Below are 26,690 nucleotides of genomic sequence, written 5' to 3'. Positions count from 1 at the left end.
AATTAAATGTTTTCCTTATAAGAGTTGCCGTGGTCATGGTGTCTCTTCACAGCAATAGAAACCCTAACTGAGACAAGCCTCTTCAATTCTTTGTTATTTTCTTTCTAGATCATTTCCCCACACTTATCTGTTCTTTCTACTAGATCTTGACATTCTTTTGTTGTTGTTGTTGTTGTTGTTGTTATTTAAGACAGGGTTTCTCTGTGTAGCTTTGCGCCTTTCCTGGATCTCGCTCTGTAGACCAGGCTGGCCTTGAACTCACAAAGATCCCCCTGCCTCTGCCTCCCAAGTGCTGGGACTAAAGGCGTGCGCCACCACCACCTGGCTTTTTTTTTAAAGATTTATTTATTTATTCATTTATTTTATGTATATGAGTGCTCTGTCTTCATGTACACCAGAAGAAGGAATCTGATCTCATTACAGATGGTTATGAGCCATCATGTGGTTGCTGGGAATTGAACTCAGGACCTCTAGAAGAGCAGTCAAGTGCTCTTAACCCGCTGAGCCATCTCTTCAGTCCCCGACATTCTTATTTTATGTTTTCATCTCATATCACAAGGTGACATTTACTCGTGGAACTAATTGTTCATAAGGAACTTGGTTTAACAGCTAATGTCCCATCATTTAAAGGTACCAAAATGTATTTAATAAATTCGCAAGGGTATGCTATTTATAAGTTGCCCCAAAATATTTTATTGGTTTAAATAATGCTACATGGAAAACCTTGTTTATAAATCTTTCTGTATTCACTGCTCTTGCTTTATAATAAATCCTTAGAGCTGAGATTACTGGGTCAGAGCACAAAGGTGATGTAGTTCAATACTTTAATACACACGGTTGTCCTAGGGCAGGACGCTAGTGAGACTCACAGCACATGCCTGCTCATTCTCTGAGTATAAACCCTCATAGGCCTGCTGTAGCTGAGGCATGTCTGTACAGCTGAGGTAACTGTGGTCTCGACCCCGAGGCAAGGAGTGAAAATATGAATTCTACCAGTGCAATAGAATTAGTGTCGACGTCCCTCTTTACGCCAGGCAAACATTTACGACAAGAGAATTTCAGGGTGGGCGGTCGGAGAGTTTAGGTAAAGTATTACTTTAAAGGACAAAGGGCTGGAGTTACAGCTCAAGGGAAGAGTGTATGTTTAACATGTTTGAGGGCCTGGTTTTGGTTCCTAGAAGACATGCACACACACACACATACACACACACACACACACACACACACACACACACACACATATATATATATATATATATATATACATGTGCACATGCACACACCAAACTCTTACCAAAATGTTTGAAAATCTGAATCCCACTCAAAATCCCGTATAACCTGAGAACCTTGTTCTCCTCCCACTCCCCACCTTTCCAGTACCTAGTACCCCGAGCATGCTGGGAAAGTGCTCTACTACCCAGATATGCCCAGTCCTCTTTTTAGTTTTTGTTTTTGAGACAAGATCTCACTAAGTTGCCCAGGATGGCCTTGAACTCACTATGTAATGTAATCTAGTCTTGATCTTGGAATCCTTCTGCCTCAGCTTCCCAAGTAGTTGGGATTGTAGGCCTGGACCACCAAGTGTGGTTTATGCCTTGTTACTAATGTAAGAAAGTCACGTCATTTCCTGGACTTCTGTAACCTTGTCTATAAAATGGGGGAGGGAGGGCTGATTTTAACCTATCTCACAGGAAGGCACATCTGAGGCCCCAAGGGAATTGAGCATATACAAAGAGTGGTATGTGTGAACATTGTTGTTTGCTTTCTCTTTACCATGAGAGTGAGGTCTGCTAGGAGTGTGAGCAAACAGTAGAGGACAGAGACAGTGAAGACAAGAGTCTGAGGGGCTGAACGTACAGAGGCCGAGAAATATCGAGGAGCTTGTCAGCATCTTGCATCCGGAGTCATTTCTCACAGGTGTATCATAGGCCAGCCTGCCTCAGGCCACCTCTGCCCTGGCAGTCACTGACAGACTCAGGTCACGGATGTCCCCTGAGGAGCAGGAGAGGTATTGGGTGCCTTGGGATCAGTCCTCACCTCTACCTTCCCTTCCAAATCTGAAGCCAGCTCCAGGGCTGTGAGAACGGGGAGAGACTAATTGGAACCATGTGCTTACCCCCAAGGGTGCGGCCAACATGCATCAAGAAGAAACATCTTTATGAATGGCTCCTCCCTGTCTATAGGAATGTGCAGCACACCCTAGCCCTCAGTGACTAGAAAACGAGTGTCATAAACAAAGTGTACTGTTGAGCTGCCAGGGAGGGCTAATCCCCTGGATGGCTGGGCTTGGCCAAGCAGCAATGGGAGCCAGCTTGCTAAAGCTTGGTGATGTGGGAGAGGCAAGAGGGGAAACCACAGAGAAGGGCCATGTACCCCTGTGGGGACAGCGTCTGATGGAGACAAATCATCTTATCCATTCTCTGGCCCTGGGCAGTGTTCCTTCTTCACCAGCTAATGAGACTGCATTGACTACTGACTGGTCTTTAGAACCTATCCTTTGCCCATGCGTCCAAGGAGCCACAAAGCACATCTAAGTGTGGGAATGGAAGAACAATCCTACCTGGAATTTGTAAAGGAATAACTACTTTGAAAGAAGAAAGAGTTACTGGAGTTTTCTGAGCTCTCCCTGAACCAGAACACAAAATGATTCCAGTGTGGTCCCAGCTCTCCAAGCACTGAGAACTTGCGATATGGGACCTCCTGACACCTTTGTGGCTGTCTGAGCTTTTATGTTCTGTTGACAGGACTTAAAAAACGTGCCCACTGAACAGTGTAAGCTGCTCCAGGCATGCTGCGTGGTGGGGTGCAGGCTAGGCTGCTGGAGGGACTGAAAAAAAGGCAGAGGTTGGTGTGGGCTGAAGTGAATAGACCAGAGAATGGCCTGGAACCCAAGCCCTTGGAGGCTCAGATGTATCCCAGTAAGGAGGGCAGAGTGGAAGGACACATCTTGTCTTTAGTAGACGGGACCAGGGCGTGTGGCTGGGCCAAGGCACAGGGGGATGGTGGGCAAACTGCTGACTACCTTGAGTTCCAGGCACAGGGGTTTAGGCCTGACTGTGGTGAAGGAGGTGTGGGGAAGTTTGAGGAGCAGGCATTGTTGACAACTAACTGGATTCTGAATTCTTTCCTTCTGCCCTCAGTAAAACCTCATAAACCTTAGCCATGCCAGGTCTCAGCTGAGAGTTGAGCCGCAGGGCCCCAAGCAAGCTCTTGGGTTTATGCCGCCTGGGGGTCGTTGTCAACCCTTTCCTTCTCCAGAAACAGTTTTAGATGCCCACCACTCTCTTACACCTTCCCCTCCCCATCTAGGTTAGCAGGCTGGGAGGACCGGACTGCAGAGAGTGGGAGCTTGCTCCCTGCTGGGCACTGGTGTGAACAGGACTCCAGCGCACAGTCTGAAACAGCCAGATTAAAGGGGGCATGTCAAAGAGCTCAAATAGCTCTTTTTCCCGGCAGCCTGAGCCTCCAACACTGAACCCCAGGGTCTCCTAATCCCTGGAAGTCCGGAGCTCTCAGTGGAAGTCTGAGGGCTCTGGGACCTGTTCCCTGCCCAGTTCCTCTTAAAATTAAATGTGTGCATGTGCATGTGTGTGTGTGTGTGTGTGTGTGTGTGTGTGTGTGTGTGTGTGTATGAGCATGTGCATCCTCGCATGATGGGGCACATGTGGAGGTCAGAACAGCTGCAGTTGCTGGTCCTCCCCTTTCACTGTGTGGGTCCCATGACTCAAACTCAGGTTGTCAGGCTTGGTGGCAAGCAGCTCTATCTGCTGCGGCTTCTCACCATCCCACACTTCCTTATTCTGGGGGGAATCTAGGTGTTGGTGTCTAGGACAGAACCAGAACTTCAGCCATGCTATTCGCAACCACCTGGATGCTCTGCAGCCTAGCGCATGTGCACACACACACACACCCGTGAAGGAGAAAGGCAGGGATCAGAAGGCAGGGGTTATGGCTTCTAACAGCACCATGGGAGAGACAGAGGCAGGGAGGGCAATGGCTCCAGGGAAAACCCTCCCTCCCAACCCAAATGGCTGTGAGAGTGAGCAGGCTCCATTCTCCTGTCTGTGACTTCTAGCCTTAGGAATCTATACTGCGTCTGTGAGGAAGGGTCCTGGAGGAACACAGATGGCCGGAGCACCCTGTAAGCGGTCCTCTCGGGCTGTGGGGCTCAGCAGTAGCTCAGTCTGTAGCTCCAAGGCCTTCGCAGTCCAGCCTGACTCCTGCTGTCTGTCTTCCGGGCTCTCATTTCTGCACCAGTCACGCTTCTCAGAGAACTGTTGCTACTGCAGATGCTCTTCCCAGCTCTTCCCAGCTACACTGCACCCCAGGAGCTAAGGTGTAGCATCTCCACACCTTGCCTGCCCCTCCCAGGAACAATTGCAGAAATCCTTTTCCACACAGCCGGGCTGTCTGTATGGGGTGATGAAGTCAGGAGAGGCAAGGGGTTCAACTATTTGGAACAGGGAAGTTGGGAGACCCTCCAGGGCAAAGGAACTGCTCAGTGAGGGCAGAGAAGTAAGTGTGTGTGTGTGTGTGTGTGTGTGTGTGTGTGTGTGTGTGTATGTGTGTGAGTGGGGGGAGGGTCAGGCTAGGAGGAAGGAACAGAGAAAGAAGCTGAGTGGAACATTCCACGTTAGGGTCAAATGATTGTAGAGAACAGTGTTGTAGTTTCTGTAGGGTCCGTCCTGTCTGGACAGATACGCTCACTCCATCCCTTTGTCCAGGACTGAGTGGGGTTGCAGATGCTAAGCGGTAGCCATGGTTTGATTCTCCTCTTGCCCTTACCCCAGTCCCTTGACAGGGTCTAGTGGGTGTGGGGTAGGACGTCTGTCCTGGAGGGGACACACAAGCCAGACTTGGACTGTGAGCAGAGTGTATTTGTTTGCCCGTTCTCAACACCAAGGTTTGAAGTCCAGTTACAAGCAGTTCTTCCTGTCCTGACGTCGGCCTCAGAAGGAAGAGTGAAGGTACCGTGCTGATGGAGACGCTGTTGATACAGCAGACATCCCGGGAATAGAAAGAAGTCCCTCAGGGAGCAAGGCCTGAAGGCTGCCTTGATCTGAAGCAGGCTGCCTGTTCTGGCAAGAGCCAGGAGGGAGCTGGGCTGCCCCATCCGAGTGTCCCCAGACCCCAGGGCTGCCAAGGTCTTTCCAGAGAGGGGGGACAATGTCGTCACCAAATCCATCTACCTCCAGGTGTTGAGGGAGTTTGGCGAAGGAAGAGGCAGCGAGAAGCAGAGATGTCACAGGATGCAGCTATGTGAGGGCTTTCTGTGGAATCTCAGAGGCTAGGGTTTCTTTTCTTTTCTTTTGTTTCTGGCTTTCCCAATTTTCTTAAGTTTTCAACTAGATATTTTCACAATCTGTTATATATTACTGAATAAAAATTATCTCAAAGTATAGTGACTTAAACCTTCCCACTTAATGCAGGTGCAACTCAGCTGGGTGCTCAGTGTGGACACTTGTCGCCTGGGACCTCAGTCCTCGGGGCTGAAGGCATTGCTTCCCAGAGTATTCCTGCATTGTTGGCAAGCCTCAGAAGCTCTGTTTCCAAGCTTATTCCCATGAGCCTCTTCACAGTGCTCCCTTACAACATAATGACTAGCTTTCCTGGGATAACCACTCCAAGATGGAGGCCTGTCTTCTTCCATCCAAACCTCAAACATGACACCTCAACCGCTCACACTCCAAGGGTAAGGTTACACATAAGAACATAGTACCAGCATACAGGGTTATCAAAGGCTACCTGCATCCCTCACTTCAGATTACAATACATCTATGCCCTAGGCTGGAAGCATCAGTCTACAAGTGTATTGTTTTCCATCACTATAGCAAAATACCTGAGACTAGGCATACTATAAAGTAATGAGGTTTACCTAGTTCATGGTTTTGGAAGCTGAACATACAAAATAGCACAGTGCCAGCTCTGGTGAGGGCTTCCTGGCAGCATTCCATTATGGTGAATTGAGGGCACCATGGCAACAACATGCAGGAGAGGCGGAACACAGGAGATAGGAAATGGACCTCTTAACATCACCATTCTGGGGATCAAATTCCCAACACAGAAACCTTGGGGGTGGGTGGCACATCACAGCAGAAAGGAAAAGGAGGTGCAGAAAGGTGAAGGGCGGAGCTCAGGACCACAGACGTGCAAATCACAGTGCCTGACTGCAGGTTTGACAGTCTCTCTGTGGTGTCTCAATGCAGACCAAGCCTATTGTCTAGTGATATTTGTAGTTGGAAGCTGTCACTGACTTGAACATCAGGGGCTTTGATGATGGCTGACTTGGAGCTTCATGCTTTCTGGAATTTTCCAGATCCCCAGGAACAAGACTCAGAACCATATGACAAGGACTACTTTAGTATTATAGGGTTTTGTTGTTGTTGTTGTTTTGTTTTGTTTTTGGTTTTCAAGACAGGGTTTCTCTGTGTAGCTTTGGTGCCTGTTCTGGATCTCGCTCTATAGACCAGGCTGGTCTCAAACTCATAGAGATCCACTTAGCTCCGCCTCCCAAGTGCTGGGATTAAAGGCGTGCACCACCACCGCCCAGCTCATATTATAGTTTTTTGAGGCAGGATCCAGGCTGGCCTCTAACTCTCTATGGCGCCAAGGATGACTTTGAACTCTTGATCCTCCTGCCTCCACCTCCCAAGTGCTGGGATTACAGGTGTGCACCACCACGACTGGTCTTTTAACTTACTTTTTCAAATAAACTTCTTGTTTGTTTACTTGTTTATTTTTAGATAAATCTCACTGTGTAGCCCTGGCTGTCATGGAACTCGATCTGTAGACCAGGCTGGCCTCGAACTCACAGTGATCCACCTGCTTCTGCCTCCCAAGTGCTGAGATCAAAGGTGTGCGCCACCACACCCAGGGAAATTTCTTATTTTAAAAGTTCCAGATTTACAGATGAATTGCAAAGGTAGTTCAAAGAGTTCCCATCTATCCCAACCTGCTTTTTTCTATCATGAGCATTTTTCCTGAGTGTGGTCCATTTGTTACAATTAACAAACCATTACTGATATTTCTGTGAAAAAATGCCTGTTCTTTATTCAGATTCCCCTATTAGTCCTATGTAAAAACAAAACCAAAGGCAGAGTCCATGGTTTTTTATGTGCTTTTTGTTGTTGTTATGGCTTGGTGGGTTTGGGGGTTTTGTTTTGTTTGTCTTTTTTGTTTTTGTTCGAGAGAGGAAGAACATGAAGTTGGGTGGATAGGGAGGTGGGGAGGGTCTGGGAGGGCTTGGAGAGGGGAAAGAATACGATCAAAATCCATTGCATGGGGGGAAACAAACCAGTCCAGTCCTCCAGAGTTGGCCTTAGTAGTGTCTCCCTTTACAGAAGAAGAAAGTGAGGCAGAGAGAGGACAAGTTAGTCGGCAAAGATCGCAGACCTCTGCAGAACGAGCGTGTTTGACAGTGCCCCAGGCAGCCCTTGTAACCGTTAGAGCCTCCTCCCTCTCCCGTCCTGAGTGCTGCTTATGGTGGGAGCGATGTGCACATAGGCACTAACCCAAGAGCCGGCCCCAGACCTGGTTCTAAGCTTATGGGGAGCTAAGAGCGTTCCAGAGACTAGCTGTGGGTTTGTGCCTCCCTCCTCCTTCAACCCCATCCTCTGTGAAACCACAGGATTGGACTGGTGACCTTGGGTCTCTCGATGCTGACTTTCCCTATCTGTTCCACAGCCCTGTCCAGAGGAGCTGACGGCTGCTCTGGGGGAACCAAGAAGGGATATTTTCTTTCCCTGAGCACAGGGAGTCATTGGCACTGTGGGAATGAGCTCCTGAGTCATTTGGCTTGCTAGCTGCTGTGGCAGGGAGAGCAACAGATCAGCCATTGAAGTGGATTGAATTAATCAGCTGCCCATCAAGCTAAGAATCCCTAGACTTTGGGCTCCGAAAACCCCGCTCTTAAGTGGCTCAGACTTAAGGATTGAAGTCTCTGGATAAGGCACTCTGAACAATGGAGGCCTTGTCTGTTTGTTTTTGGTTTCCACCCCCCACCACCACCACACACAACATATATGAAGCTTGCTCTTTGAGGAGGCCAGGTACTACATGTGTGTGGGGGGGGAGGGGGGGTTCCTCCTATAAAGTGGTGTTCTCTGAGTCTTTCTTTGTTTGGCACACTTCCCATGGTTCCCACTAGAAGGCACGGCATCAGAGGAACGGGACTTGATTTTGGGTCCAAATCCTTTGCTGTTAGAGTTTAAATTGTTTGAGTGATTCCCAGAGAGTTAAGAATAAGGTGGTGCAGGGACAAGATGTGACTGGGGGTGACAGGGCATTCATATACACGATAGACACTCACAACACACACACCCATACACATACATGCACACACACACACACACACACACACCCATATACATACATGCACACACACACACACACACACATTTATGTGCATGTACACAGACAGGAGACACTTGTGCATCGGTGGACTGGCTGTCAGCCCACACAGGGGGCCCACAGCCCACATACAGGCCAGGAAATGGGTTTTCCACATCCAGGAAACATCAATTGCATCTGAGGAATCATTCTGTGGGCTTTCTCCTGCGGGTTTAGAGAGGAAGTGGCCTGCATTTGCAGACTGGAAACAGAGGTCTCTAATGTAGGAGTACACTGCAGAGGCCGCTTGAGAGAGCTGCTGTCCCCAGCCTTGGTGCTGAGAAGGGTTGGGTCCTGCGGCCAGGATGCAGGAACACACCATTTCTGAGGTCGGTACTCCTGGTGAAGAGGGCACCAGGGCTGCAAACAGGTTCAAGGAAGTTAAGGTGCTGGGGTTGTAAAGAATTAAGTTCTGGCTTGTAGGAAAATGACTTATAAAGTCTTGTGATTAAAATATGTAGTTTGGGGGCCAGTGAGGTGAATCAGTGGGTAAGTCTGGCAGCCTGAGTTTGGTCTCTAGAACCCACATAAAGGTGGAAGAAGGGAAGTCACTCTACAAGGTTGTCCTGTGGCCTCCGTGTGCTTGCCATATCACACATACCCACCCACCCCACACACAAATAAATAAATAAATAAATGACATTTGATTACAAATGTAATGTTGACTCTAGTTGAGTGCCTATCCTTACCTTCCTCCCAGCCCTTCATGGGCTCCCTGCCCTTTTATGGCCCATGTGGCAGATGATGATATATTCATGTGGTGACTTATTTAAGTTCCCATCTTCTAGTAGCTTCTCTCTTTCTCCTAATTTAAAGGGGCCTGCTTGTTTCATGCCATAAGTACTTCTTATATAATTCCTAAATTATTTTCAAGCAAAATCTAGGAGCCATTTGCAATCCCTAAATAGCCCGAGCTGAGGATCCTTTATTTCACTGCTATTACAAAATAACCTGAGGCTGGATGCTCTATAAGGAAAAGAGGTCTCTTTAGCTCACAGTTGTAGGTGTAACCGTCTTATTAAATAAGAAACACAGAGCCAATGCAAAGATGAAAGCCCAAGAGGTCAGAGCAATAGCTAAGAGCTAAAATCCTTACCCTTCACTGCCGCTGCTGTCTTCCTCAGCAAGAGACCTACTTCCTGTCTTTTTTTTTTTTTTTTTTTTTAAAGGTTCTTTTTTTTTTTTTTTTTTTTTTTTTTTTTTTTTGGTTTTTCGAGACAGGGTTTCTCTGTGTAGCTTTGCGCCTTTCCTGGGACTCACTTGGTAGCCCAGGCTGGCCTCGAACTCACAGAGATCCGCCTGGCTCTGCCTCCCGAGTGCTGGGATTAAAGGCGTGCGCCACCACCGCCCGGCCCTGTCTTTTTTTATAAACTTTCTATTCTGCCTTCTCATTGGTTGTAAACCCAACCACATAACCTCCTTGTCACTGCCCGTCTGTACAGACCTCCAGGTCTTCTATGGTTGGTATTGAGATTAAAGGCGTGTGTCTCCATGCTGGCTGTATCCTTGAACACACAGAGATTCGCCTAGCTCTGCCTCCCAAGAGCTGGGATTAAAGGCGTGCACCACCACTGCCCAGTTTCTGCCATGGCTTATAATAGCTCTGACCCCCAGGCAACTTTATTTATTAACATACAAATAAAATCACATTTCAGTACAATTAAAATATCACCATACACAGTTTGAGGTTTCCAAGAGCACCAGCATCTCCCCCAGCTCTGGTGAGAGCCTCCAGGCTGTCACAGAACAGCAGGTGGCCTCATGGCCAGAGCGTGTGCAAGACAGAGGTCACCTCTTGACCGTCCCTAACTTTTTCTCTCAGGAACAACATTACTTGAAAACCACATTAATCTCTTCTAATGGCAGCATCTTCGATGACCTAATACATCCTGCTGCTCCTACCCTCTTTATTGAGACAGGGTCTCACTCTGTAGCCCAGGCTCACCTTGAACTTCCAATCCTGCTACCTCAGCCTTGGATGGTGCTGGGATAATAAGCATCCAACCACGTTGTTACGTTGCAGACCAAGTTTTCCACACACAAACCTTTGGGGACACCCTTGAGCTATCTCTGGGTCACGGCAAATACCTTGTTCACTGCACACCAAGGCACAGCCTTCCTCTCTGGTTCAGTAGGGGATGCTTTCTTTGTGGGGAGAGAGAAAGCAAGCTGGGATGCTTGTCCTGTTACAGTTTTTGTGATTATTGTTGGTGAAGACAAGAAGCCAGGTAAAGAATTGAAGTGAAACTATTTGGAGCTGTGTGTGTGTGTGTGTGTGTGTGTGTGTGTGTGTGTGTGTGTGTGTTCTTGCGTGAGCACGCCATGAGATCATTTTCTCCCTAATGAAGCATTTTTGTCCTCCAGAGCAAACAGCACCAAGGAGACTTAGATGTCTAGGAAGTGATTCCTGCCCCTCCCCTCTGTTTTTGAGACAAGGTTTCTCTGTTAACCCTGGCTGTCCTGGAACTGGATTTGTAAACCATGCTGGTCTTGAACTCAGAGATCCTCCTGCCTCTGCCTCCCAAGTGCTGGGGTTAAAGGTCTGTGCTAAAACACCAAGCTATACTTCTCTTTCTAAAAAGATTTTTTTGAAAGTTTTAATTACACAGAAGAACATTTAATATGGAATAGTTAGAAATAGTGGCTGGAAAGATGGCTCGGCAGTTAAGAGCACTGCCTGTTCATTCCTAAGGACCTGGGTTCAATTTCCAGCACCAGCAGAATGGCTTACAAGCATCTGTAACTCCTGTTTCAAAGGATATGTTGCCCTCTTCTGGCCACCATAGGCATTGCACACACTTGGTGCATAGATGTACACATGCAGACAAAACACTCATAGCACATAAAATGAAAAAAAAATGTTTTCAAAAGTTTATGGGGAACACTTTCTATGACAATAGCTGTGTCTGCATGCCATCATTTAAAAGGTCATGTGCTGTTTCATTGTATGAATACATGCCGAAAATTCTCAGTTGTTTGATTCTAGAAATTTGATTTATTTTCCTGGTTTGGGTCATGCTGGTTGTACTTCTAGGCAAAGCTCTTTGCACGCATTGTGCTTGTAGGGTGACTTCCAGGGTGGGATTGCAGGTACTACAGTTCTAAGCTTTGATGCTGGCTGCTCAGCCACACTTGAGAAAACCTGCCGGTTTAAGCTACCCCACTGGTCTGTGGCTGCCGATCTCCTACCGGCGCTCTTTTTCACTTTCCCAAGTGGGCTGTGCAAATGTCATCCTTTTCAATTCTCTTTGATAGTCGCTCAGGTTGCCCGTGCTCGTGGGCTTGCTCGTTAGCACTTTGGGTGTCTGTCTCGTCTCTGCCCACTTTGCTGTTGAAGGATCTTTGTCCCATTGTCATTTGGCAGATTTCCTAATATGCCAGGGCTGTTGACCTTCATTTTGAAGAACGCTGCACACAATTTCAGCTCATTGTTTGTCCTCAGTTTTGTGACATTCTGTAACATTGAGGATTTATATAAATTTCATGTCGTAAACAGTTCAGTGTTTCCTTTTGATCTGCATTTAGAAAGACGTTCCTGTCCTTATGTTATGCAAACATACAACAAAACGTTCTGGTGTTTTAGTTAACATTGAAATCTTTTAACCGCCCACACTTCATTTTGTGCTCTATAGGTATGGTATCTCAACCATTAACTTGTTGTTTCTATGTGGCTGTTGACTACCCATTTTTGCCTTAATGTGAAATGTCACTTAACGTCCTCTGTGTGTGCATTATGTGACATTTATGGAGGTTCTGGAACCCTTAGTGGAGCTTTTATTAAACATTTCAGTTGTCTCTTGGCTTTGTGTTATGCCCTGCTGCTTACATCACATTCTTTTCTAATGCCATGCCACTGTGCTACTCAGGTTGGCCTTGAACTGGTCTCAGGAGCCCCCTCCTTCCTCAGTCTCTCATGTATCTAAGACTATTAGGTTTTTTTCTTTCTTTCTTTTTTTCTTTTTTTTTTTGCATTGCTATACCTGGAAGCCAAGGTCTTGTATGTGCTAGGCAAGTGCTCTACCACTGAGCTACAAATATCCCTTCAATAAACTTCTCTTCATCAATATTTTTCTTGGCTATTTTCTTAAATTTACTCTTCCAGATGACTGTGAGATTCACTTATGCTCTTGTGGTTTTCCTAGCACTGAGTTCCTATTGGAAGTTAACTTAGGGGAGATTTACCTTAGTACATTTTCCTATTCATTCATGCTCTTTTTCACATTGATTTTAGTGTGTGTGTACATGTGTGGGCATTCGATAGTATGGGTCAGTTCTCTCCTTCCACCACGTGGGTCTCAAGGACAAAGCCTTTATTCACTGAGCCATCTTGCTGTCTTCCCCATTCATGTCTTTCTGTTTTCTTTAACAGATGGAAGACATACATTTCTATTGACAGCGCCTACACATTTCATACTGACTTTATTTCTACCCTTTGGTTTCCAGTGATAGTTTTAATAGTCATTGCATTTTCATTAAATCTTCTAATTGTCTGTTGTTCACAGACATGTCACCTTTGGGGACATTTATGTTTCATTTTGTAACCCAAGAGCAAAATACTGTCTTCTGGTTTTTTTTTATTTTATTTTTTCTTCTTCTGTGGGTTTGTGCCAAAGGCATGTTTGACCTAATTTGAGGCCATTCAATTTCCTTCTGGGCCTGGGCCATGGATCCTCCCTGTCATTGCCTGTCATTGTAACAAGGAGTTTGGAGAAAGAATGACATCTTGGCCAGCTCCTTGTCAGCTGCTTCCAGAGGACAGACATGTCGTGGATCAAACCAAGCCCCACCTAGTTCCCTACCTCAGGCCCTGCTGCTTAGGTAACAGGGGAGGGACCTGCCACCTAATGAAGACAAGGCAGGCAGGGCTGTCACAGAGGGACAGCGCACTGGGATGACAGGTTTTACTGATGGGAGCTTTAAAAAAGCATTGAAAGGCCTTAAAAGCCCTTAGGTTGGTCTCCGGGTTATTTAGGCAGGGCTGAATACCCTCCCCCCTACCCCATGTAAAAGAAACTGAAGTTGGGCAAATAGACTCCCTGCATGGTGGCCCCTTCTAAAAACAGTGGGGGTTGATTAACTTTCAAAGCTTATAGAGGAAATGAAAAGAAAGGAAGAAAAGCTGCTTATGGGGACTGGACTCAGTGTCAAGTCTGAAGCAAGCACAGCTTTGGCAAGGTCTTATGGGTAATGCTAAGTAGGAATCACCATCAGGCTAAATGTAAAGATTAGCACCACTCTTTTCCCTGAGTTCTAGCACTTGGGGAGTGCCCCAAGCGTGAACACCCCTCCGCCACTCTACTCCCCACTGCTCTCCGATGCAGCTACCCCTCCCTTTTTCTTCCTAATCTTTCATGTGCAGGCTGCACACTTGAAAGCAGATGGCCCAGAAGAGAAATCAGCCTGCCAGTGGACACGGGATCAGAATAGTTAGGGAAAGGCATGGATGGATTGAAGAATGGACATGGATGCTAGGCTAATAGAATATGAGCCAGATGAGCTCATCTGTGTGTTGTGGTGCCTGGCCCTGGGCCCCGTCCAGTGGCGGTGGGGGTATTGCTCTGGGCTTGCTAGTCATAGGAAGGTCACCTCCTGGAGTTTTATTGATATGACTTCAAAGGTGCAGCCATGTGCCCAGCCAGACCTTACCCAGTGTCCAAACCCATGGATTTCCTCTGTTCCCTCCCTTTCATCACTAAACCAAATGGACATCCACGCTGGTTTTGAAGTCTTCCATAGAAGGAAACACACCACAGCATTGCTTGGGGTTTTAGTGCCAGGTTTTGGACCGTCATGTTCCCAGAACGTTCTATTTTATAGTTGGCCTACTCTTCCTGCAATATAAAGCTATTATCTTCTGGCATGAACTAGGGGCTGTGGAGAACAGTAAGACACTTTTTTTTTTTTTTTTGTATAGCCCTTCAGGAAGTTGAAAGCGTATTAAGATTGCCTTTGAACTTTTGCCGACACAATTAGGTTAAAAATAATACTTGTAAAGTGAGGGGTACAGGGCTTGGCACATAGTAAAAACAGCTTGTCTCTACCACTGTTATTTATGTTATTATTCCTTGGTCATGGTAGTGCACATAGACTACATTACCATTTAACTTCGTATGTTGACTTGAGGTGGAATTGTTCGAAATCGGGTAAGAAAGGCACGCAATAGTCACCTTATTCTTTTTGTTTGAGAGAACATGCAATGTAAATCCAAGGTTACCTGGGATGGACTAGTGGCTGGAGATGCACGACTAACCTCTGAAAGCTCTGGAGGCCAGAGTTGTATCTTGCCCCCCTCTTAAGTGCCCGTTGACTACCTACCATAGGGTTGATTGAATCACTGTTTGTAAAGGTAAGTAGAAAAAGAGGGATGGGCTGGTGTGGCATCTCAGCATTGGGTGGGACACAGACCCCTGCATGGATATCAACTCTATAGCATCTCTGCTAGTCAGCGAACTTTCTGGGGTGCACCTGTTCAGAAGCCCGCTCCTCTCAAAGGCTGCCAGAGGGTCCATTCTAAGTGGGTGCTCTTTCCATGGCGACAGACTTTCTCTCTTTTTAGTTCTTCCATACACAGCCTCCAGAGTTGGAGTAAGCCCCGCCCCTAAGTTCATATGTTAGAAAACTCAGCCCTGATATAACAGTGCCAAGAGATGAGATTCTCAGAGGCGATTAGTCCTTCCCTGTGTGTTACCAGGCATGTTCTGCCTCCTCTCGCCTCAGACGTTCCCTTACGCTTCTGCCCTCTGCCAATGGAATGGTACAGAGCATGCGCACTGGCAGCATACAGGACCCTTGGCCTTGGGTTGCCTGTGTTCCAAAGCTACAGGAAACCAGCATCTTCTCCTTGTAACTTACCCACTTCTGCCATGCTGGACAACCACACAAAATGGTCTAAGACAGCCCTGCAGGCCTTTAAGACAACTGTCATTCTTTCCTTCCTCCTGCTAAAGCTAGAACTTGCTTCTGGAACACTATAGGAAACAGTGTCAGCATTTGGGCCTGATTTTTGGAAGGTTTAAATTAGCGCCAGTATTTCCCAGTATGGCATAAGAACAAAGTCTACTTCTTGGGTCAGAAGAATATGGCATGGTCTCTGAACCTCTGCACCAGCCATTCCCCTTATTCAGTGCAAGCCAATCCAGCCCCTTCCCAGGTCCCGGCATGCTCAGTCACTTGCTGCTGTCTTTGGGCAGTGCAGCCTAGTGTTCAAGGGTGTAGGCTTGGAGTTTGTCCACCTGGATTTGTATCTTTGTCCTGCTGGTTAAAATTTCCCTGATTCCGTTTCCTCATTTGCAAAACAGTGTTAATACCTGCTCCCTCTGAGGGACTCAAGCATGCAGCATTCACATATAATAAACAGTAAATATTAGCTATCGTGACAGTTATTACCAGTTTTAGAATTGTAGCTGTGCTCACTCCTGCTATAAAAAAATTTTATAGAAACTTCTGCCTCAGCTCTCCTATGGCCCTCTGTGTTCTTGTCTGTTCTTGGTGTTCCTGTCTGTCACTCTGCAGACTGGAGGTGATCCTTGGGAAAGGGTCCTTTCCCATCATTTTGTTTCATGGTGCACGTCATGGCTATTTCGGCCTTCTTACCCAGCGGGCTTTGGGCACGTCATTCCACTTCTGAATATTTTTATGTGCAAGGCAAAAATAATAGCACACACCTCTCTGGGTTTTTGTAATGGTATGTAAGATGACCAATGATTTGGTAAAGATGTGTGTGTGTGTGTGTGTGTGTGTGTGTGTGAGTGAGAGAGAGAGAGAGAGAGAGAGAGAGAGAGAGAGAGAGAGACCTTATCTAGCTACACCAACCCCTGTAACTTATTCCTCTCATGACAGCATAGCAAGTGTTTCTGAGTATTTGGTTGGACGGCGGCATGGACGCTGAACAAGTAAACGAACCACCTAGTTATCTATGACTTAGAATGTACATTGTATCCTGTTTCACATGAATAGGTTTTCCTCCCACACAACTGTGAATCCTTATGGACTAGAGTCACACCCTAGAACATTACACTCTTCCTTCTCTAACCTAGAGGCTGCTGAGTAGCTGAGCCTGGATCCTCACTCACTGAGAGCTACAGAATCCTCTGCCCCAAATTTCCACCAGGTGGCAGGGAACCCCCAGCTGTCCTTGAGAGTACCTCCTGCACCTTCATCCTTTTCCCACCAGGTGGAGCTGCAGGCTGCATTTCAGATCCCGCTCAGCGCCCCCTGGAAACACAGGCCCTTCTGGCTGAAGCTGGCAGAGAGCGAACCCCTGCACCTCTGCGAGCTTTAGGGGTTTCAGTTTCCCCCAACTGAGAGCACTTGGTGCCTCTGCTGCCCTGCGACAGAGTTTGGTTCTTGGTGGCCCTGCGGGCTGCGGTTCATATAGCAAGGCAGATACTTGCAGTGTAGCTCTTCAGAGTGGTGTCCAGACAGCCTGAGAGCAGCAGGCTCCGGAATCTCCCAGTGTGGATGGCTGACTGGTGCTCAGCCCTCCTGTCTTCCAGGGTTCCGCCTTTCCAAACTCCAACTGTTGCTGCTCTCTCCAGTGGGGACCTGCGAGGTTCCTCCCTCCGTGGGATCAAGCCACTCCAGGGAAGCCTGGCGGAGGAGCACAAAATTCTAGTTCTTTGGCTTCTTCTCAGTGGGGATGATGTTCAAATTCTGCACCGCTCCAACACAAGACTCTCTCAACTCAGAGCCCCGCCGCCCCGAGTCAGAGTCTGTCTGTCTTGTGCCCCACCCCACCCCGCCTTTGGCCCTTTTAGCCTGGAGGGTCTCCTTTGCGCACTGACCCCTGACCTGCACCCCCAGCCCCCCTCCTTTCTGTAATCTGCTTGCTGTTGCTTCCACATCTTCCCTTCTAATCTGATGGGTACATGGTTCTGGGCCCAAACTTGGGCCCTTCCGAAGTCCCACTCAGCAAGGAGTGAGCAGGCTGGACATGAAGCCGTCAGTGCTTACGAGCAAGACAGAGTCTTTCCCTGTGAGGCCTCAGGGTTAACACAGCCTTCTTGTCTGGGGCAAAGCCCTGGAAGGGAGGGGCCTGAGTGATCATGGGGGTCTCAGATCTTGGGTTTTGGAGGCCAAGAAAGGAATTTTGATTGGAAAGGCCCAGATTGAAGGAATTTCCAAAGCTACTCAGTTGGTCAGTGCACAGATATGAGTCAGGGCCCTCCATGTCTCTGGTGACCAGCTTCTTGTCCCACCTGGGCATCAGCTACCCTCCTCTGGGCCCACACCGGTGTACTGCAGGAGCATCTGCTCCCATTTTTGCTCTTTGACCTCACAGGAGAGACCTTTGCCCACCTGTGGCCATCTTTAGGTTGCGGAGAGTGGAGTAAAAGTGAGATTTGTTCTACGTTGGGGAGACTCTCTTTGGGGACAGCACGTGTGTATCCTGAGGGCCCCTGCATGGCTTTCCCATTTTTCTGCCCAGGAGGAGCTGTTCCCGGGCATCTGCTTTGCCCAGGTCTGAGCAGCATAGAGAATGTGATAGAAATTGTCCCTGGAGTGAAAGTAGTTAGAACCCAGGGAAGGTGCTGATACCCCTAACTTTCCTGAGCCCATGGTCCCGGACCCAGTATCACCATTTCTCCTATGAGACTCCCACGGACATGGCCTCTGGGGCTGTGCTGTGGGATTCACACGTGACTGTCACTCTTGGTCTCCATCATCCCCTGGGTGTCCTCTTGAAGACGAAGTGCAGGCATCTGTCTGTTGACTGGACTCACTAGGGCAGGCTAGGGGCCTGCCTGGCTCCACCCAGACCTCTTTTGGAGTGGCAGCCATGTTGTTCCTCTGTGTTAGGGATAGAAGGACTGTCACCATGTGCCCAAGCAGAGTGCTCTGGCCTCCTTTAAGCACAAAAGGAAGTTTCTGGATCACAAGCTTAGTCCCTTTACTTTCCCATCTTTCCAGCCCCCGACCCCCGAAGTCCTCTGCCCACCTCTCCAGCCCCTCACGGCTCCGGCCACTCTGGACACTCCTGCTCTACTCAGCGAAACCACATGCTCTCTTATTTCTGGAATTCATTCCCTTTTTAAATGAGCACTCTTCCCCCATCTGCCCCCCCCCATGCCACCTTGACTGGCTAACTCATACCACTCCTCAAGGCTCATCCTAGGGGCTTCCTCTTCTAAGGAGGCTTCCTGGTCCCTAAGCCCAGGCAGGCCCTCTGCTGGTGCCTCTCTGGTAGTGCTAGTGGTTAGCATGTCCTGAAATCTTTTCTCCAAGGGACAGGGTCCTCCGTTCCTTGTAACATAATTGGGTACCAGTAGACTTGCAGGTGGGATGAGAAGGTAGATCCGGTGGACTTCTCTTGAAGAGCTTCCTGCCCTCTCTCATCTGGACTGTCTAGGTCTTCAGGTCCACCATTCCTCCTGTATGGGCAATGGAGTGCAGCCTGCATAGGCTCTGTGGTCAGGGACCCTTCACTCCTCAGCAAGCAAATGTGACCGAGTCATTTATAGGTGCCAAAGAGTATGGTGGTCCTGGTGATCCAGGAGTACGTAAAACAGACTTGGTCCCTAAATTCATGGAGCTTGTAGGCGAACAGTTGGAATAAATAAGCAAGCAAATCTGATAGCAGGGCTGTACGCTTTCTGTTGTGTGCTCTAGGAAGGAAAGGGAAGAGAATCAGCTGCTCCAGAGTGATGCACAGCTCATCTGCCGTTCCTCTCTGCTGGTGGCTAGCTCAGCTCTTTTCCCTGGTGGGCCTTGAGCCCCCACAATCGCATCTCCAATGTTTCTAGCTCAGTTCACATTCTGACCTCAGCCCAAGTGGTACCCTGAGCCTTTCTTACTATTATTCCACCTGTAACTAGGGTGAAGGGATCTCCTATCCGGTCAGGAGAGGTCTGGATGGAGACACAGATCCTTGCTTTTCTGTACCAGTGAAAACCTCCAGAAGGGCCAGGAGTCATCCACAGACACCACACAGTCCTTCTGTCCAGGATCCCGGTTAGGTGAATGTTCGGTCCCTGGTGCCACATTAGGCCTCAGCGGTGCTGGTACTGGTGTCCAGCTAGTCACCTGGAACTGCCACTGCCGTCACTGTCCTGTAGGACGGTGTTACTCTGCCCTTTGGCCTGGTCTGAGGCTGAAGAGTGCCAGCCCCCAGCTGCGCTGGCGGTTCTGCCTTCTGCTCCTGGCAGCTGCCGCCTGGCCTTCATGGAAAACCTGTGTCTTTTGTTAGGAGGCTGTGACGTGGAGGGAGCTGGGGTTGGACGACTTTATGCAGGAGTTCTGTTCCATGCAAGTCTGGGACATGCTGCCTATGTCCTCCCAGCCCTGGTGTCCCTTCACCACTTACGCGGGCTCTCGGAGGTCTAAAGGGAAGCATGTACTAACCTGTGCCCAGGGCAGGGGGAGGTTGTGGTGTGGCTCCGGGTGGGAAGCTTATGGGGCCAGCCTGACCTTGAGAGGTTAGCACAGCGATGGCAGTGTTCCCGCCTTGGGGACGTTGACTGCCACCAGCTCTCCCTGCGCAGTACCTGTGCGTCAAGGCCCCTTTGTTCCCCGTCAGCTGGGACAGGACACCCACAGCAGGTTAAAGGCTCCTGGTGGCCTCAGGCCAGCCAGCCACTCGGCTCTTTCCCAGGGCAGCGCAGTGGTGTCTCCTGACAGTTGACATAAACCATCCCTCTTGGCACAGAGCGCCTTCTTTTGACTCAGGGCTAAATGGGCTGTGCTTCAGAACAGGGTCCACAGGAAGAGTTGAGAAAGGCCTCCCTGCTTCTGGACTAGACACGACTCGCCAATTCATTGGTGCCAGAAAGTGGGTGGAGCTGGGGGCTCAGAAGTAGCTTCCCTGTCCCAGTGAGCCTGGAGACCCTCTGATTCAGGCCTATAGTATCAGCATCCTTTGCTCTTTGGGCCTGTTCGTAGATGCTTGTCCCCAGAGCCCTAGTACCCCAGCCCGCGCCCCCCCCCCACCCAAGCTTGCATGTGACGATGTTTGTGCCTTGGGAAAAGGGCATGTTTACGGCCCTTTTTGGAAATGTGTGATTTGAGTGCATGTGCTTGTGATTATATGGCTGAGCTTCAGGAAGTTTGTGTCCTGGAGGTCTCTGTAAATAAGAGTGGGCTGCAATGCATGCTTATGACTGTCTGTGAGGTTAATGTGGGTACCTCTGTGTGTGTGTGTGTGTGTGTGTGTGTGTGTGTGTGTGTGTGTGTGTATCTATGTTTCTGCATGTGACCATTCTCTCTGGAACTACCTCTCCGTGCTAGAGGAAGGTGCACACTAGAACCCGGGAGGGCGTATTGCCACGTCCCAGACCTCCCCTTGTTGGGCTTTTCCTCTCTGCCTCCTTCTCCCAGCCTAGCCTTGACCTGGAGCTGTATGAAGGGAAGAAGACCCTAAAAAGGCTTTGTGACCAACGATCCTGCCTAATTTGGGGGACAGGCACGACTGAGCCTGTCCAAGAGTCAGAGACGTGATCATCTGGACAGCACAGAGGCGAGCTAGCTCCTGGAGCAGAGCCCCCCCACCCCCCCTTTTTTCTCCTTGTTCTTTTTTTTCCTGGCTTAGAAATAATAGGTCTTCAATGTGAGATTAGGAGAAAAGAAAAGGGCCAGGAAAGTGACCGGTTGAACAAAGACAAGCGGCTGGACTGGACAAGCCTCTTGCAATCAAGCGCTCTCACCTAGACATGGTTAGGCACCACGGGGACAGGGGGGCCGGGGGGGGGGGTGCAGTGGGAGCACTGAAGGCCATGAGGCCTAGGGAGAAGGCGATTCAGTCTGAGCCGGTTAGAGAGCGGTCTCTGCCGTGAGGCCGTGCAGGCAGAGTCCACGCCTGCTTGTGGTATTTACCAGCCAGACTACACTTCTCGGAGGTTCGTTCTCCTCCCTGGGACCTACAAGGTGGTTGTAAGGACCAGATAAGAAAAAAATGCATAGGAAGCATTTGGCTCAGTGCCTGGGCACACGTTGTGCAGAAAGGATGCCTGAAGTGTGCAGGACTCAGTTCTTTTCCCCGTACGAGAGCCATAGGAATGACGATAAGCAGGAATTCCAGGATAAGCCTTAGATGTCTGCAGAATCCACCCTCTTTACCAAAAGAGCCCACCAGCGATGCCAACCTGGCTGACAGAGGTTCCCCCGAGAGGCTAATGCCTGCACTTTACGTATGCTTTGGAGTCGATGTGAGTCTTGTGTGTGGAAGGTTACCCAAGGAAAGAAGAGACCTGTGTTTTTACAGTAAGCATTTGGCCCATGAGTATCTTCAGGCTGACCTGGACAGTGACCACTACAACATCTCTGCTTGGTTAAGTGAAGTTGGTGGCCTTAGGGGTCCCTATTGAATCTGCTTCGCAGGGCCAGTGACTGCTTGTCTCAGAATCACATGGTTGGTTTTGTTTGTTTGTTTTGTTTGTTGTTGTTGTTGTTTTGTTGGTTATTTTGTTTTGTCTGCCATGTATGGAATGCTGATAGGGATGCTGTGCTTGCTCTGGAGGATCAGGACCTGGAGATAAAGAAACAGCTGGGAATCGTTCTGAAGGAAAATCAGAGGGGTCAGCCGAAGTGACCTCAAGGTACATCGAGGGTGTTCCTAGGACTCCAGCTTCCTAGGAACCTGGCAAGCTGTATGCTTAAACCACAGATGGAGGCGTTCTGGCTAGATCAGAGTTCAATAACTATCTGGCACTAATAGAAAGCAAGGAAGGAAGAAAATAAAATAAGATAAAAGAGAGGGACCACAGTGGGGGAAGTCTTCCCATCTTGGTTAGGCATAGTCAGAACCCATCAGGCCAGAGGTGGAGCAGGTGACCTCATGAGGACCCCTCCACGCCTGGGCGTCTGGAACACTCCACTGGCTTGGCTGCTGACTTATGCTAAGGCCTTAGGCAGATGACTAAGCACTAATGAGCCTCAGTTTCCCTCTCTGTTAAACAGAGTTGCTTACATCACTGAGGAAGAGGCTCTACCTTTAGCTTCTGGGAGCTCCTGAGGAGGTCATGTGTGCTGACTCCCGGGGTTCACCGCCATCCTGCCTGCCCCTGTGTGTCCTCATCTGCTGGGGTCTCAAAGCACATCCTGGCATGGTGCACCCATTGCTCAAAGCCTCTAGCACTCTGTGGCCGCCCATCCCCTGAGATGCCAAGCTCTTGCTTTTTTCATTTCTTGCTCCCATTGTCTCCCTTTCTAGAAGGTTCTCCCCAGGTTTCTCCAAGAGAACCATACTCAGTTCCATGACACTTTCTGGCCAGCCCCTTTCTGGGTGGAGGTTTGATTTTTTTTTTCCCTTCCTCCTTCCCATCACCAAGTGTCTGTCTCCAGGACTGCTCTCTACTTCCTATGCTTCTTTTGACTGTCCCCAATTCCCCAGTTTGGGCACTCAGTGTCTGCCACCGGTTCTGTCTCAGGGGCCTCGAGACACTGGTGAAGGGAAGGACTAAGGGGGTTAAATATGGGAACCTGGGAGTTGGGGGGGAACATGCTATGGGTCAAGAGCTAGTTCTTGGAGCCAGAAAAAAGCCAACATGCTAAGGATGTAGTTCATTGATACAGTGTGCTTAACCTAGTATATATGAGACTGGATGAGAGAGAGATTTTCCACAATACATCTTACCACCCAGCCCACCACCCTACCCTGTGCCCTGTGCTTTGTACTGGTCAGGAAAACAGGAGCACTTGGTAGAGAGGAGTTATTTGGAGAAGCCAAGAGGCATTTGACTAGCGCTGCCTTGGCTTGTGTCTTGCTGGGATCTAAAATGGATTAGTTTGTGTATCCCTAAACCAGTGCCAAGGTCAGGACAGACACCATTGCGGTCCTGGTCTGGCCTGAGCTGCCAAGGGAAGAGCCCTTCTCTTGGGGTCTGAGGACAGCCTGGTAACAAACACACTTTGCTTTGCTGGCCCTCCTCCTGCCTCCCGTTCCCAGAGGGCGCAGGGGTCTCCATACTTCTCATTGTACACAGCGGGGATGGCCCGGCAGCCCTTCTGGAGTAGGGCTTATTTGTGAAAGCTTCCCTTCCCTGGTCAGCCTCCCATGAGATGCTCCCCAGGGGAGGAGGGACCTGCAGCCTCTGACCAGATGTGGAGGTCATAAAGGGGTCCAGCCCCATGCTGGTCAGCCCATTCTTGTTGCTGTCCTTAGGCTGAGAAGGAGGGAGGGCCTGGCTTTGGGGATTGTTTTATTCCTCTGGTCCCGATGGCCTAAGACCACGGCTTTCACATGTTTGCAACAGGCTTGATTGTCCTCTGGAGTGGTGTGTCACAGAGCAGGGCTGGAGTCTGAGTTCTAACAGGACCGGAGGCAGGGCAGGCATGAGGCAAGAGGTATAGAACTCACCATGGGCCCTGGGCAGTAGGGGGTCTTCACAGGGAAAGGAAAGTTGCTGAAACCTGTGGATGCACTCATGTGGGGGTCTCAGAGCAGAGGAGGGCACCCTTGGGCCCTTCTGCCTTCTCCACTCCACACCCTCACTCCCAAGACCGGGGCCTAGAACCGTAAACAGCCTGAGTCAGAGCTAGGCTGTGCTTATGAGCGAGCTTGTTCTGTCATTAGTGGTAATAGCAGCATCTTGACTGGCTGCCGGAACCTTTCATCCGGGCCCCTCAAAGAGCTTAAAGGAGCGGCCAAGGTTCTATTATCTTCCTATTACTAATGGAGAAATCAAGCTCCAGACGAGCTCGGCAACTTTTTGAGGACTCACAGAGGAGGTAGCAAAAGGCTGGGAATGGACATGCCACAGGGGTCTGGGCCACGTGACCTCTCCTGCGTCCCACACGATGTTACTGGCAAGGAGAAACTCAAACCCAGAATTGGTGTTGAGAAGTTCTGTCCAACTCAGAAGGTCAGGCCTGGGCTTTTAGGTGGCCACTTGCTTATTCTTTCTCCCCGAAGTCACCAATACTGAACAATAACAACAGTAGCTCCTGCTCTAGCTTACACAGCACTTAGTCAGAGACGTGGGCAGTCCTTACGGATGAAGAAACTGAGCCAGTGAGAGTCCGGATTCAAACCCAGATTCAAGTCCAGATTCAATGGTTATTTTGGTTACAGGCTTCTATTTCATCTCTGCTGATGCCATAATCTGTCCTGTTTTGAGAGAGAGTCCTACTATGTACCCCCAGGCTGGCCTCAACTTGCATCCCCCTGCCTCAGCTTCCTGAGCACTGAGATTAAGGCTCTCACACTGTGCCTGACTAGTAGTGTAGTTGTATCACTAGTCTGAGCCAAACCCAGCACAGATTCCTTGTACTGTAGATGGAATCCCCCTTTCACTCCGTCTCTCCCCCTTGTAGGAGTTGAGCTGAGGAACGAGGTCCTGGAAGCCATGGCCCTAACCTTGGTTATCATGGCAGAGATTCATGATGGGACAGTGTCTGGTGCTTTGGAGCCTGGGACTCAGAGCAGGGTACGGCATCCAGCCCTGAGCACTGTCGCTCCATAGCAGCTGCCCAAGCGTGTCCTGGAGGACTTGGAAGAGGAGCTAGCATGGCAGAGATGCTCCTTGGGAGACGGCTACCTCCCCTTCCAGGACAGAGAAGAGGTCTCTGTTGTTTGTTTTGTCTCTTTTGTCCAAGTCCACATCCTCTCTGCCCAGAGACCCTTCCCTACCCAGATGTGTTTCTAGAGTTGGAGGTGATGGCCTGACAGGTCAGGGAGCTGGTTGTGCCAAAGCCTGTTGCTGGGCCCAGGGAAAGGCATCTAAGCCACAGTTAGGCCTCAGGTTTCTTTTGTGTGAATGAGAATGCTAATCAAGGGCTGCCCTCTCTCTGGTGCTCAGCTCTGTGCCTGGTTCCTGGCCCCTGGATGCCTCAACAGAGCATCTTCTGGGTCCATTGTAAACAGGACCGGGCCAGGGAAGCTGAAATAGTGCAAACTGACCAGAGCAAAGTCAATGGCCATGTTTGTTACAGGCTTCTCTTTCAGCTATTTGTAACTTTCAGCAAAGTTCATGCTTTGGAGATTATTATTTTTGGTCATTTTTTCCATATTTGGTTGTGGCCTAGAGCAATGAGTTTTGGAAAGATAGAGGCAAAAATCCCTTCAGCTGTTTGTGAGCACTGCAAACACCCACCAGAAAAAAAAAAAAAAGTAAAATAAATCCTTTCCAGTTAGAAGAAATAACAACATAGCTATGTTTTCTTTTTCAGCTCAAATGACTCCCAAACAACCCCAAAGACTTCAAACTTGGCTAGTAATTAGTCCTTAATGAAGGAGAGCGGACAGTATGTGCTCTGCAAACTTTGAGAATCAAAAGGTTTCGAATTCAAAGAACTACTGATGCATGAAAAAGCCCTGAGGCCCCAGACCCTAGCAACTTCTTCCTAAGGATGCTGGAGCTGACCCCCCGTCCCCTGCCCTCCCACCCCCCTGTTTCATACGGAGTGACTCAAGAGCCAGGTGGCCACAGCTTTGCAGATATGCTGGCTCTCTCCTTCCCCACTCTAGAGTACTCTGCCTGATGCACGGAGGCTGAGGCTAGCCAAAGATGGAGTCAGGCTCGGCACTTGTAAGGTGAATTAAACTGCACGTTCAAAAGTTTATATTTGTGTCCTTGTCTCAGAAAACTTCCCGGAGCCACCTTAAAGCCCTAGACTAGTCTGTAGAGTATGGAAGGACTGCATCTCACAGAGACCCGTCCTTAGAGCCTCCCATCTGTTCACAAACCCATGAAGGCTCTCCTTGGATTCTTTTTTTTTTTTTTTTTTTTTTTTAATGCTGGTTTAGCCTGCCTTCTCCAGGAGGCAGCTGGGGAGGATGACCCACCTCTCCAGTGCTCTTCTGCACTCTGCTACCTCACAACATCCCTGCACAAACATCATCTGCAGCTCAGCCTAGGAAAGAGGCCTCTTCACTCTGCATCGCAAGGCAGGGCTGGACCAGAGTGACTTTGGGGGTGGATAGAATAGAGAAAGGAGTCTGCATGGTCACAGCCCTGGAGTCCTGCTGCCTGAGATCTGAATTTGCTAGAGGTACAGGATCTTTCCTTCATGCCCCTGGCAGACATCTCCTGGGCTGCCTGTACAGCCAGAGGATGAGACTGTGTGCTTCCCCTTTCCTTCTCAAGGCCAGGGATCTGACTTGCCTTCTGACTTCAGGACCCTGTGCATGTGTGGGTACACGCATACACACAAATCCACACAAACACCCACCCCAGATTTTTGACAGGGGGAATTGGTGACCAGCTCATCCCCATCTCTACTGAACAAGAGAATACATTGACTGTGGAATGAATTAAAGCCAGGCATTAGAAAGTATTTAGCCAACTCCGAGAGTCCTGCAGCCCTAGAGCTACGTGGCCAAGCAAGGTGAGTAAACAAGGACATTGACAGAAAGATATAGACAAGGCCCT

At 49.0% G+C, this 26,690-nt stretch overlaps 1 protein-coding gene across 1 annotated transcript in view; it reads left to right on the top strand.

Moving 5' to 3' along the window:
* Positions 1-26,690, top strand: part of Nrg2 (neuregulin 2) — a 192,231-nt gene that overhangs the window by 62,468 nt on the left and 103,073 nt on the right. The gene's annotated exons all lie outside the window — the stretch shown is intronic.

The sequence above is a fragment of the Peromyscus eremicus genome, chromosome 19 (genome assembly GCF_949786415.1).
Source record: "Peromyscus eremicus chromosome 19, PerEre_H2_v1, whole genome shotgun sequence".
Classification (NCBI taxonomy): Eukaryota; Metazoa; Chordata; class Mammalia; order Rodentia; family Cricetidae; genus Peromyscus; species Peromyscus eremicus.
Note: the sequence above shows the minus strand (reverse complement) of the source record. Positions and strands in the feature narration are given on the sequence as shown.